This window comes from Cyanistes caeruleus, unplaced genomic scaffold (genome assembly GCF_971803275.1).
Source record: "Cyanistes caeruleus unplaced genomic scaffold, bCyaCae1.hap1.1 HAP1_SUPER_29, whole genome shotgun sequence".
Lineage (NCBI taxonomy): Eukaryota > Metazoa > Chordata > Aves > Passeriformes > Paridae > Cyanistes > Cyanistes caeruleus.
The window spans coordinates 234,949-248,765 of NW_028256297.1; the positions used below are offsets into that span (position 1 = coordinate 234,949).

The following is a 13,817-nucleotide window of genomic DNA, read 5'->3' on the forward strand; positions in this document are numbered from 1 at the left end:
GTATAAAGAAGGGGGAGAATCACAACTTCCATCAGTGCCACACTATATACCTTGTCTAAATCATCCCAATACGGGACATGCTAGCTGGGTTAAATATAAGTGTTTAATTTGTGGGAAAAATTGGTATTGCAGCTCACACAATCGGCGTTCTTGTTGTAGGGAGTGTCGAGCACAAAATCGATCCTCTGTCCAAACGGAATTGCAGGCAACTGAAATAATAACTCTGCTCTGTGGATGGGAATTACTGGTGCCTGTTGAGTGGGAAATACCTGAGGAACAGTGGAATACTACTGTTAAAAGGTGTCAAAAGAGATTTGCTTGGAAATTACAAAAGAGGAAGTGACAAGGAAATAGGGGGCAAGACCAGATTGGCCTCTATAACTCGCCACCAAGAAGAATATAAAACACCTGCTGTGAGCTGCAACCTCATAGGCAGGATGGGTGGGGGTGTAAGCCATACTGGACCCCTATTATTCCTTCTTCTGTCACTTATCCTTCTCCTTTTTGGGACACCAGCAAAGCCATGTTACAAATGCTATCGAAAACTGTACATGGAAAGACGCTGGGGTTTCTTTCTTATTACCCACACCAATATCAATAGTCACTGCTATAACCCATCCAAGTTAAGTACCTGTATACATAAAGAAGAAAAATATTGGATCACAGAAAACTTAGGAGTCAGTGGTACTAGATTGGGAAGCACTTGCCCAAAAGGGGAAAAATGGATTTGTTTCACAGGGGCAGTCAAGGGAAAGACCCAAGATTTGATAAAAGAACAAGTGATAAGAAAAAACATAAAGCCAGCACAGCAACCTAAACCTAACTTAACCTCACGTCAGGACTTGTATGCAAGGCTCAAACAGCAATTAAAAGGAGAAATAGATATCTCAAGACTAGGAAAAAACCTGTTTGTGGATTTAGGGGAAAGGATAAGTAAAGAACTTAACATAACGAACTGTTGGGTCTGTGGAGGAGCTTTAATGACGGAGGAATGGCCATGGAAAGGTAGTAGCATAGGCCCGGTGGAACTCCTTAAGTGGAACCGGACCAATATAAGAGGGGGGACTCGACCAGAAGGATGGATTCTAAGTTCAACAGTGATAGGGGAGGAATGTTTGTGGCGAACTGGTAAGGAATTTATTAAAGAAATAGGGAAAACTCCCTGTAAAAGGTATAAGGTTAGCAATGGAACTTCTACATGGTGGATCCCAGAGGAACCAACTCTGTATTGGACTCAAGGAAAAGTAAAAGAAAAGAATTGTGTGTATGATAATCGAACCACACTCTTCAGATGTAATGGTAAAGGGAAAAATCCTTACTCTGGAATCCCAGAAATATCTAAATTTTGGGAAAATATAAATCAACAGAAAAATGACTATTGGAAGGCACCAGATGGCTTATTTTGGATATGTGGGAAAAGGGCATACCCAAAGCTCCCTTCACAATGGAAAGGGAGTTGTACTCTGGGAATCATTCAACCAGGATTCTTCCTTTTGCCAGGACCAGATGGAGATCAATTGGGAGTGCTGGTTTATGAGGACCTAAAAAGAAATAAAAGGGAATTGTTTGGAGGACCTCAAAAATGGGGAGATGAGGAATGGCCCCCTGAACGCATACTAGAAACATATGGACCAGCTACTTGGGCACAAGATGGAAGCTGGGGATATCGAACCCCAATTTACATGCTAAATCGCATTATAAGACTCCAAGCTGTGGTAGAAATCATAACCAATGAAACAGCTGGGGCTATGGAATTAATAGTCAGTCAGCAACGCCAAGCCAGAGCTGCAATATATCAGAATAGACTGGCTTTGGACTATCTATTGGCTGAAGAAGGGGGTGTTTGCGGGAAATTTAATACATCAGATTGTTGTTTGCAAATTGATGACAATGGAAATGCCGTTCTAGATATCGCCAAGAACATCAGAAAAATAGCCCATGTGCCAGTCCAAAAATGGGAGTCAATGATGACCACTAATTGGTGGGATAACCTGTTGGGGACAGAATGGTGGAAGAAGCTAGGTTTCTTCCTCCTATGCGCTACAGCTGGTTTAATATTCCTTCCTTGTCTAATCCCCTGTTTCATCCAACTAATCACCAAAGTGGTGCAGGGCATGCAAATAGCAGAAATGCCTACAGAACCAAAATTGGCCACATCTGGAACGGCACAAAAAATCATGGTATTAAGAAAACAAAATAATGTGAAAGATCCATTGGAAGAAGCTAAACTGATTTGTGAGAAAAATGAACGAGTGCTAGAAGCTAGAAAACAAGAATTATTGCTCAAGCCAAATGATTTATAAAAAAAATAAAAGGAGAGCTTGTTGTGAATTCATGTTGTAAATATTGGCTTTTCACAATTATTCTGATAAATATATTATATGCTTTCACTATATTCTTTTCTCTTAGCAAGTTATAGGCTTAGATAGGAATTCTGAATGGTAAGGATTTGTCTCATCCGGAGAAGGCAAGATAACTCAAACAGGCAAGACAATGGGAGGATCAAGCTGTGGAAAACAGGCTATTATCAGCAGCAGGAAATGGAGAGCAAACTGTTACCAAAAAGCCGGTACCAGGACGTTGGCAAGGGGGAAAGATATGAAGCCCATCTGCTCTCTGAGGAAGTATAAGGGGCCTGGACCCTTATCAACTATGGATGCTAAATCTGAACCAGAGTGCCTGTAGTTATTACAGGCCACATAGCTCTCAGGCCTGACTTAGAGCTAGCCTGAGAAATTCATGAGAAGGAATTAAAACAATTCTCAGGAACACTAAACAACCTTGCAGGTGTTGTTTTGCAGTCTTGTTTTCTCTTGCAGGAGAAGGCCAGGGGGGGTGATGGGCCCCCCTGACCAATGATGGTGATGTAGCACTTTGTTAACCAATAGGAGTTTCTTTTCTGTACTTTCCACATATCTGTCTATAAGACAGAGCTGAAGCAATAAACTAAGGAATTCTCCTGTTGTGACTCCCTTGAGAGTCCATTGTCGTTCTTTATCGCCGTTCCCAATCGGGGCGACAATCAACAAGTGACCATCTGCAGCAGAAAGGAAACCAAAAACTCCAAAATAATGCTGACCAGCTAGATCAGCAAAAATTATGCTGACCAACAGAAAATAAAATTGAAAAAAAATATGATCCAAGAAGGTGGAACCAGAGAGGGGATATGCTTGAATATGCATTAACCTCTCGCAGCAAGGATGGGATAAAAAGGACACTCCTGAAATACCAGGTGTGCTCTTGGCAGCGCGCCAAGGCACCCGGCCGTATCTCTTTGCTTTACTTTATGTCTCTTATTGTCTTTATTAAACATTTTTTAAATTTTACAGGAGTGAACTTCGTTTTTCACAGTAGAGAAACAGGTCAAATATTTGGGGCATATTTTAACTGGAGGGTTACGCTGTATTGATCCAGAAAGAATACAAGGAATTCTACAAGTACCATTACCCCAAACAAAAAGGGAATTACAACAGTTTTTAGGGTTAGTGGGATACTGCTGAGTGTGGATAGAAGACTTTTCTGTTGTGGCCAAACCTTTATATAACTTTTTAACACAAGACAGTCCTAATGTTGTGGTATGGACACCAGAAGGAGAACAAAGTTTTAAAAAATTAAAAGACAAATTGGTTAAGGCCCCAGTCCTAGCTCTTCCAGATATAGAAAGGAATTTGAATTATATGTAGATGTTACACAGGGTCATGCAAAAAGAATTTTGGTTCAGGAGCATGGGAGAACACAAAGACCGGTTGCCTATTTTTCGAAACTGTTAGACCCAGTAGCCAGAGGCTGGCCCTATTGTCTGCAGAACTGCGCAGCCACAGCTCTGATGGTGGCTGAGGCCCGAAAGCTGACAAGGGGGGGTTATCTGATTGTTAAAGTTTCACACCAGATTAAAGCGTTGTTAACTGAGAGAGCCTCTAAGTGGATGACCAGCTCTCGGTTGCTACAGTATGAATCCTGTCTATTAGAACAGGAGGATTTAGAATTTAAAAGCAAGGAAAGTTTTAACCCAGCCTCCTGTTTGAATGGCCTTGAGGAAGGGAGCCAAGGAAAATTCCATGATTGTATTCAAGTAATAGATCTACAAACTAGGGCAAGGAATGATCTGAGAGACATCTCGTGGCCTGAGGGGGAAAACGTGTTTATTGATGGGTCTTCAAAGGTGATAGAAGGAAGACGATTTACAGGATACTCTGTCGTAAGTGGAAAGCAATTAAAGGAAGGGGGGAGGTTACCAGCCACCTGGTACCACCTCAGATGGCCGAGCTGTATACCCTCGTGAGAGCTTGTGAGTTATACCGAGACAAGACAGTAAATATTTTTACTGATTCGAAATATGCATATGGTGTGATACACGCATTTGGGAAACTGTGGGAAAAGAGAGGTTTATTAACCTGCAGAGGAAAAACGTTGGCTCATGAGAACTTAATCTCCCGCCTATTGGAGGTGGTGAATTTACCAAAAAAGGTAGCAATAATACACATCAAGGGACACCAGGCAGGGTGCTCGGAAAAGGCAGTAGGAAATAGACTGGCTGATGAAGAAGCTTGGAAAGCTGCATTGTTGCCAGAAATCTCTAAGTTACTTCCCTTGCTCCCAGTAACTGCCCCCTTGCCAGAGAAGCTGTCTTTTCCAGCAGAAGAACTTGACATAGTTAAAAAGAGTGGGGCAGAGGAAAGAGGGGGTAATTGGTTTACAAGAGATGGTAAGCAGTGGATACCAAAAGCTTTAGCCTCGCAACTGCTAAAACAGCTCCACGAAGGGAGTCATTGGAGCTCCCGAGGGATAGCAGAAGCCTTCCTCAAAATGTATGCTGCTGTGGGTCTTTTTGTTCTGGCAAAACGAGCTGTTGATGGTTGTTTGATTTGTGCTAAGACAAATAACAAAGTTACAAAGAAACTGGCCAGGGGCGGGAGGCCTTGGGCTGTACGTCCCTTCCAGAGGTGCCAAGTGGATTTTACTGAGATGCCCCGGGTGGGGAGATTTAAATACCTTTTGGTAATAGTATGTCAATTAACAGGGTGGACAGAAGCCTTCCCAGCTGTTTCAGCAACTACAGGGTCAGTTATTAAAGTATTTTTAGAACAAATAATCCCAAGATATGGGATGGTGGAAGCGATAGACTCAGATAGAGGAACTCATTTTACTGGAAAAGTTCTTAAAGGAGTAATGACTGCTTTAGGGATACAATGGAACCTCCACACTCCCTGGCATCCCCAAAGCTCAGGCCGGGTTGAACGGATGAATGGAGAAATAAAAAAACATCTTCTGAAGCTAGTGATAGAAACGAAAATGCCATAGCAGCCGCTCTTACCACTGGCTTTAGCAAGAATAAGGGCCAGACCCAGAGAAGATATTCAACTGTCTCCTTTTGAATTGATGTTTGGAATTCCTTATCCTTGTAATTCTCAGCCTGGGGCGGGGGTAGAGATAAGTGATGTATATCTAAAACAGTATGTGGCTCGGATACTGTCTCTTGTGAAATCTCTTCGACAGGAAGCTCAGCTGACACAGACCCTGCCTTTGGACTTTGCTGTGCATAATATCCAACCAGGAGACTGGATCCTAGTTAAGGAGTGGAAAGAAGCACCCCTGGTGGCTAAGTGACGTGGACCTTTCCAGGTGTTGCTGACCACAGAAACAGCCGTCAAGACAGCTGAACACGAGTGGACACATCACACTCGAGTCAAGGTCTCTAAAGCTCCAGAGGTTTGGACATCTCAGCTGGAGGAGAAGGATGGGAAGCCGCGACTGACACTCCGCAGGAGTGGACTGGAGCAGTAGCTGGTGCGTCAACATCGGGGGGAAGCCCTGAGTGCCTCCCCACAGACTGCCTGCTGAAATAGCCTGTATGGGAATCCCTACTCTTAGATCTCCAGCCACTGGGGGCCAATCCATGCCAAACCGTATTTCTCTTCGGTCTGGCCCTTACTCTTGCTAAAGCCAGTGTCAAGAGCTGCACCCATGGCATATCAGTTTCTATCACCAGCTTTAGAAGATGCTTCTTTATTTTTCCATTCATCTTTTCAACTCGACCTGATCTTGTTTTTTTAAAAAAATACTTTAATAATTGACCCTGTAGTTGCAGAAACACCTGGGAACACTTCTGGCTACTCATAACAGACATACTATTACCAAAAAAATCTCTTCACCCGGGGCATCTCAGTAAAATCTACTTGGTATCTCTGGAAGGGACTTACAGCCCAAGGCCTCCCCCTCCCTTTGTCAGCTTTTGGGCCTCAGCCACCATCAGAGCTGTGGCTGCACAGTTCTGCAGACAATGGGGCCAGATTCTGGCCACTGGGTCTAACATTTTAGAAAAATAGGCAACAGGTCTCTGTGTTCTCCCATGCTCCTGAACCAAAATTTCTTTTGCGTGACTTTGTATAAACATGATTTAGTTCAGCAGCAAGTAATGCCACTGCTTCAAGCCAATTACATTACATTTCTTTATTTATTTTTTTTTTTTTAGTAACTAACCACTCTTTATCTCAATTTTTTGCATTAAGTCCATCTTAGGCATAGGGAGATGACTAACAAATTAACTTCTATTAAGGAACTCTAATATTTATAACATTTTATAACTTTTAACATTTAAAACTTTTATTAAGGAAAGAAACAAAATACTTTCCTTTAAAGTTTTCTCATAACTTCCACAGAGGAAGTGCATGACAAATACCCAGGCCTTCCATAGGACACTATTTTTACAAGGTTGCAGTTACAGAATTTGCTTTAAGGCTCCAACAAACCACAGACTGGTGGGGATGTTCCCCACAAGGTATGACTTGCAGCATTGGCTTCATAACTGAAACTTGCCAATTCTGGCTTTTTACAACAAAACATACAAAAAGCAGAGGGGTGTGGACCCCTCCAAACTGGAGCCACTCTGCACAAAACTTCATGTAGACAAATTAATTAAATCTCCTAATTAATTTACTACAATTTTTACAATTCTTTCAGAGAAAGATGTGTTCAAACTTCTGAGCTCACATAAGAAACTACAATTCTCACAACTCCTTTGAACGATTAAAAAAATTCTTTAGACAATTTTCCCCCTTGGGGATAAAAATTAAGGTGAATCGAGAGGTCTTTTGTTTTTACTAAGACACACACTTCTCCTCGATCCAGATCCACTTCAAAAGTTGACAACGGCTCTAGGTTGGTGGATATAATGAGAGCTTTTGACACTCTTAACAATCCATTTCTCTTATCTCTTGGACTTTCTGGACAATCCAGCTGTTTTTGGCTTTTTTTTTTTTTTTGCAGACATTGCCGTTTTCAGTGTCCTATGCCCTGAAGACAGCACACTGATCTTTTCTCAATCGCTGTTTGGCTTGGGTCTCCCCTGCTGGGGAGAGAACGCCTCTGCCACTTCCCTGTGGCCGATCCTGTCCCCTCTGTCCCAGGGGACCCCTTGGACCTTGCGGTTTTTCCCTCTTTGGCCTGAAAAAGGCCATCACCTTCACCTTTCCTCCTTGTGCTCACTCTATTTAGCACACACCGAATACCAGAGCCAGTCCCTGTCCTGCCACATTGTCCAAACAGCTTCTCTCTACTCCAGTGCTCCCGGCGGGCACGGCCGGCAGCACCACAGGTGGCCAGGGCGTCCCGCAGCCTCAAAGGGCCGGCAGCTGCTGCTGCCCCTGCCCGGGGCCGGTGGGGTCAGGCACTGCCCAGTGTGGCTTTTCCAGAATTTTGTGGGATTTTGAGGAGATTTAGGGAAATTTGGGGGATTTTTCTTGAATTTTGTGGACATTTGTGGACATTTGGTGGGATGTTGCAGGAATTTGGTTGGGTTTTGAGATTCTGTATGGAATGTTGTGGTATTTTTCTGGAATTTTGTGGAATTTCCCTTGAATTTTGTGTGATATTGAGGAGATTTAGTGGGATTTTTGTGGGATTTTGAGAAGACTTGAAGAATTTTGAGGGAGTTTTCTTGAATTTTGTGGACATTTGTTGAAATTTTGTGGGTTGTTGATGGAATTTGGTTGGGTTTTCAAAAGGTTTAAAAAATTTTGTGGGGCTTTTCCAGAATTTTGTGGGATTTTGAGGAGACTTGAATAATTTTGAGGAATTTTTCTTAGATTTTGTGAGATGTTGCAGGAATTTGGTTGGGTTTTGAGATGGTTATGGGAATGTCGTGGGGGTTTTTTTGTAACTTTGTGGAATTTCCCTTGAATTTTGTGGGATATTGAGGAGATTTTTGTGGAATTTTTGTGGTATTTTGTGGGATATTTGTGGGACTGTGGGATTTTGAGGAGACTTGAATAATTTTGAGGGAATTTTCTTGAATTCTGTGGACATTTGTGGACATTTTGGGGGATGTTGCTGGAATTTGTTTGGGTTTTGAGAAGGTTTAAAGAATTTTGTGGGATTTTGAGGAGATTTGGGGGTTTTTTTTTGTATTTTGTGGGATATTGTGGGATTTGGAGGAGACTTGAAGAATTTTAAGGGAGTTTTCTTGAATTTTGTGGATATTTGTAGACATTTTCTGGGATGTTTCTAGAATTTGGTAGAGTTTTGAGAAAATTTAGGGAATTTTGTGGGATTTTTTTCTGGAATTTTGTGGGGCTTTTCAAGAATTTTGTGGGATTTTGAGGAGATTTTGGTGGTTTTTTTGGTATTTTGAGGGATATTTGTGGGATTTTCTGGAATGTTGAGGGGACTTGAAGAATTTTGAGGGATTTTTCTTGAATTTTGTGGACATTTTTGGATATTTTGTGGGATGTTGCTGGAATTTGGTTGGGTTTTGAGAAGGTTTAGGGAATTTTGTGGGATTTTATCTGGAATTTTGTGGGGCTTTTCCAGGATTTTGTGGGATTTGGAGGAGAGTTGAAGAATTTTGAGGAATTTTTCTTAGATTTTGTGAGATGTTGCAGGAATTTGGTTGGGTTTTGAGATGGTTATGGGAACGTCGTGGGATTTTTCTGTAACTTGTAGAATGTTCCTTGAAATTTGTGGGATATTGAGGAGATTTTTGTGGGATTTTTGTGGTATTTTGTGGGGCTTTTCCAGAATTTTGTGGGATTTGGAGGAGACTTGATGAATTTTGAGGGATTTTCTGGAATTTTGTTTTAATTTGTAGAGATTTTGTGGGATGTTTCTGTAATTTGGTAGGGTTCTCAGAAGTTGTAGGGATTTTTCTGGGACTTTTTGTGGAATTCGTGTTTTTTTCTGGCATTTGTGGGATATTGAGGAGATTTTGTGGGATGTTTCTGAATTTTTCTGGCTTTTTTGTGGAATTTTGAAGGATATTGAGAGATTTTTAGGTATCTTGAATTTTGAGGGATTTTTCCTATATTTTTTTGGAAATTTGCGGAGATTTTGTGGGATGTTTTTGGGATTTTAGTAGGGTTTTGAGAAATTTCAGGTAATTTTGTGGGATTTTTCAGCAATTTCCTGTGATTTTTCGTGAATTTTGTCGATGTTGAGAAAATGTGAAGAATTTTGTGGTGATTTTCTGGATTTTTTTTCTGTAATTTTTCCTGATTTTTTTGGGAACTAGAGGAGATTTGGTGGATTGTTTTCGGAATTTTGTGGGATTTTTGTGTAATTTCATCAGATTTTTCTGGAGTTTTGTGGGGTTTTTGTGGAATTTTGTGGATTTTTTTAAAGAATTTTGTGGGATATTTAAAAGTTTTAGGGAATTTTGTAGGATATTTCTTTAATTTTGTGAGATGTTTCAGGAATTTTCAGGATTTTGAGGCGGTTGGAGAATTTTGTGAGATTTTTCTGGAATTTTGTGGGAATTTGAGGAGGTTTTGTAGGATTTTTGTGGAATTTTGTGGAGTTTTTCTGGAATTTTGTAGGATTTTGAGAACAATTGGGGAGATTTTTATGAAGATTTTGATGAAAATAACAAGGGAAAAAAGGGGGAAACTGCGGGAATTTCAGTAAACAAAGGTGAAAAGCAAAACCATCCAAAGGGACCTGAACTCCACGCTAAATCCGTGTGGTTTGGCCTAACATCAGCCAAATGGGGTTAAAATCATCCCAAGGGGTCCAAAGTGCAACCACAAGGGCATAAAAATGCCCAAAGTGGTGTCAAACCCACTCCAAATGGCCTAAAATCACCCTGGGATCTCCCAAATGGGTGCAAGATCCACCCTGAAAGTCGCTGGTTTTGCCTCGAATCACCCAAAGGGCCCCAACATCAGCCAAAGTGGCCTGAAACGCCCAAAAGGGACCTGAAATCACCCGAAAAGGGCTCGGTTCGAGAGGCACCAGGACAGGGAGCGAGACCCAGATGGAGACTGAGACCTAGAGCGGGTCTGAGACTGGGACTGAATCCGGCACCAGCACTGAGACCGGCACCGCTCCGGCACCGGGTCTGAGACCGGGACCGGCACTGCTGCTCCATTGAGATCGACACCGTGACCGGAATCGGCTCCGGGAGTGCCCCGGGACTGCTCCGAGACTGAGAGCGAGGCCAGCACAGGGGCTGGGATCAACACCAGGAGCGCTCCCAGAGCAGAACAGGGATCTCCGAGTGTTCTCAGTGTGGGAAGAGGTTTCCCAACAGATCCATTCTCTTCCGGCGCTATCGGATTCACAGGGATGAGAGGCCTTTCCGCTGCCCCGACTGCGGGAAGGGCTTCAAGCAAAACAGCAACCTGGTCAAGCAGCGGCGCATCCACAGCGGGGAGAGGCCCCACGAGTGTTCCCAGTGTGGGAAGAGCTTCTCATAGAGCTCTCACTTGACCCGACACCAACGGAGGCACCGGCAAGGGAAGCCCTGTGAGTGCCCCGAGTGCGGGAAGAGCTTCGTGCGCTGCTGCAGCTCCATCCCCCACTGGAGGAGCCACCTTGGGCACATTCCCTGGGATCCACCTTGGCAGTACACCTGGCTGCTTATCCTTCTCCTTTGGTCACAGTTTACTTCTCATCTCCAACTCTTTGCACTCCAAAAGCCAGGAGGGATCGATCTGTCACCTCAAAACAACTCAATCCCACGGAAAACAGCTCCATTTTTCCCCCAAAGGGCTCAATCCCAACTCAAAAGGGCTTGTTCCACCTCAGAAAATCTCAATCCCGTGCTAAAGTAATGGATCAGAAGCAATGCAGAATGTCATTTATAATCGACACAATAGTAAGTGAGTAGAAATTTGCCCCTTGGAAGAAGTGCTCCAGAGTATATAAAAATACAATATTTGGTTTCAATTACTTATGCTGAACAGCACTGGAAGAAATCCCAGTTGGAATTCTAATACCATTTCAGAGTGTCTTCATTCCTGCTCCTCTAAGAACATAAAAGCAATGATGTATTGACAGTCAAGGCAATGCAAGATAAATGCAGTCTTAGGAAAAACCTTGATATAATCTAAGTAAATTTGGAGAGCACACATTTCTCTATATGTTGTACAGTTCCAGACATATTGTTGTAATAAATATCTTTCCCATGGCATCAGGAATTACAGGAGCATGCAAGTAAAATGATCATTGCCCTCTCCCCCCCAGTTTTGATCTTTAAATAGATCTTTTAGAGATCAATGTACTTATCAAAAAGAGGACTGAGGGGTTATTTGATCATAGTTTCTAACTGCCTTCTCAGGGTAAAAGTACAGGATATGAAATAAGTGTTTCATCTAGCAGCAAACAATACTATGGGTACAAAAGATGCAAACATTCAGGACAAAATACTTAACAAACTTTTTTATTATTTTTTTTTTTTTTAATGTGGAGTGAATGGCCAGTAAATGAAAACATGAAGAAAAGAGTAGATGCCTCATGACTCAATGTCATCAAAGCCAGACTGAATGCTTCTGTGGAAAATGCCAAGCACTAGGTCTAAGTTGTGGCCTTGAAATCAAAATTAACCAATGTGACTGGCCCTAATCACTTGCGTCTTTAAAACCAACTTCTCCCTCTAATTTGCATTTCTGCCTTGCTTTGTATAATGCTGGTAGTTTTCATTCACCTATTGAAATACTTCTTCAATTCAAAGCAATGTATGTACTGGACCGTGATAAATGCACAAACAAGGCTGGGAAATATTTTCATATGTATCCTCTAATTTGGACAAGTAGATACACGGATAAAAGCTGAGATAGGCCAAATAAATTTAGCAGAAGCATGTGAGGACATAATCCACAGAGTCTGCTGGTGATGCAGAATTGTAGAGGTCAACACTAAGAAAAAAAGTCAAGCTGGACACAGATACAGGTTTGGACAGAAGTGGGGGGAGAGCAGCCCTACAGAAAAGGATCTGGGGGTGTTGGCTAAAGAGGAGTCAGCAGTGTGCCCCCAGGGAACGTCATGCTGGGGCAAATGAAACACAGCATCATTAATTGGTCAAAAGGGGGAATTACCCAGCAGTGCTGGCAATGGGGGGAAATGAGGCTGAGCAGCAAACTCTTTGCTCTCTTCAGACACCTGAGGAAGGCAAGGTGCTGATCTCTTCTCCCTGGTATCCAGTGATAAGACATATGGGAATGGTTCCAAACTGAGCGAGATGAGGTTTAGGAAGCATTTTTATCAATAGAGATGGGTCAAACACTTCCTAACAGGCTTTCTAAAGAGATGGTTGATGGTTCCAAGCCTGTCTGTTTGAGAAGTACTTGGACAATGAGCTGAATAACATTCTTAACATTTTGCTCAGCCCTGAATTGATTCAAGCAGTTGAAGGAGGACATGGGACTGCTGGAGACCATGGATATGATCAGAGGGCTGGAACACCTCTCCTACGATGACAAGCTGAGAGAGTTTGGTTTGTTCAGCCTGGAGAACAGAAGGCTCTGGGGCAACCTTAAAGCACCTTAAAGGGGGGCTCCAAGAAAGATGGAGAGACTTTTAAAGGACATGTAGTGATAGGATAAGGGGAAATGGCTTGAAACCAAAAGAAAGTACATTTAGATGAAATGTTAGAAATTCTTTAGGGTGAGGCTGGTGAGGCACTGGAACAGGTTGCCCAGAGAAGCTGTGGATGCTCCATGCCTGAAAATGTTCAAGAGCAGGCTGGACAAGGCTTGGAGTAACCTGCTCTAGAGGAAGGTGTCCCTGCCCGTGGCAGCGTGATTGGAACTAGATGATCTTCAAAGTCCCTTCCAACACAAGCCATTCTATGATTCTGTCATTCTATGACTGGTGTAGTACTCTTCCAACTGAAATAGTTTTTTCCACTTTTTTTTGGTTGTGTGACCTTCATGACTCAATGCTCAGCTCACTGAGGCAATCTGCCTTCCCAACAGGAACAGAAATGGAAGGCCCCATGAAACACTTAGATGATTTCACACAGTCTCCTGGGAAAATACGGGTAAGCAGCTATTCCAGTCCGTGCACAGTTCTTCGTTGACATAATGCATGAATTTGAAGCAGGGCCATCACCTCAGGGTCACTGTAAACTTCCAGACATAGGTGTCACAAGAAACATCGGACTCATATTTGTATTCCAAGTCCATCAGTCTAAGAAAACAGATCTCCTTGCAGAACCACTCTATATCTCAAATATTGAGCTGTCTGCCTTTGCAGGAATAGCTCAAATTTTTCCTGTATGAAAAAATGCCCTCATACAGGCTTAAATATATACTTCTACAGGAACTTGATCTCAAAGTATGGCTGAGTGGAGCACTTGGTGCTTAAAATGGCAGCAAACTTGTGTTAGTGCTATTCACAGACAGATCCATCCCGAACAATTCCTTTGATCTTTAACTCTTTCACACTCCCATCCTTGTCATCTCTCTACCTAGCTGCCTACAGATACTCCATCTTAAAATTCAAATAGTTCTGTTTTTGGAGACACCTTTAATTTTCTGACACCTCTACTTCTCTGACACCTCTAAATAGTTTTCTTTACTGTTTGCCACACACCCTGGAGCAGT

At 42.4% G+C, this 13,817-nt stretch overlaps 1 protein-coding gene across 2 annotated transcripts in view; it reads right to left on the reverse strand.

The window, feature by feature from the left end:
• The window catches only part of LOC147645189 (uncharacterized), a 110,270-nt gene that overhangs the window by 69,692 nt on the left and 26,761 nt on the right, over nt 1–13,817 (reverse strand). The window lies entirely within an intron of this gene.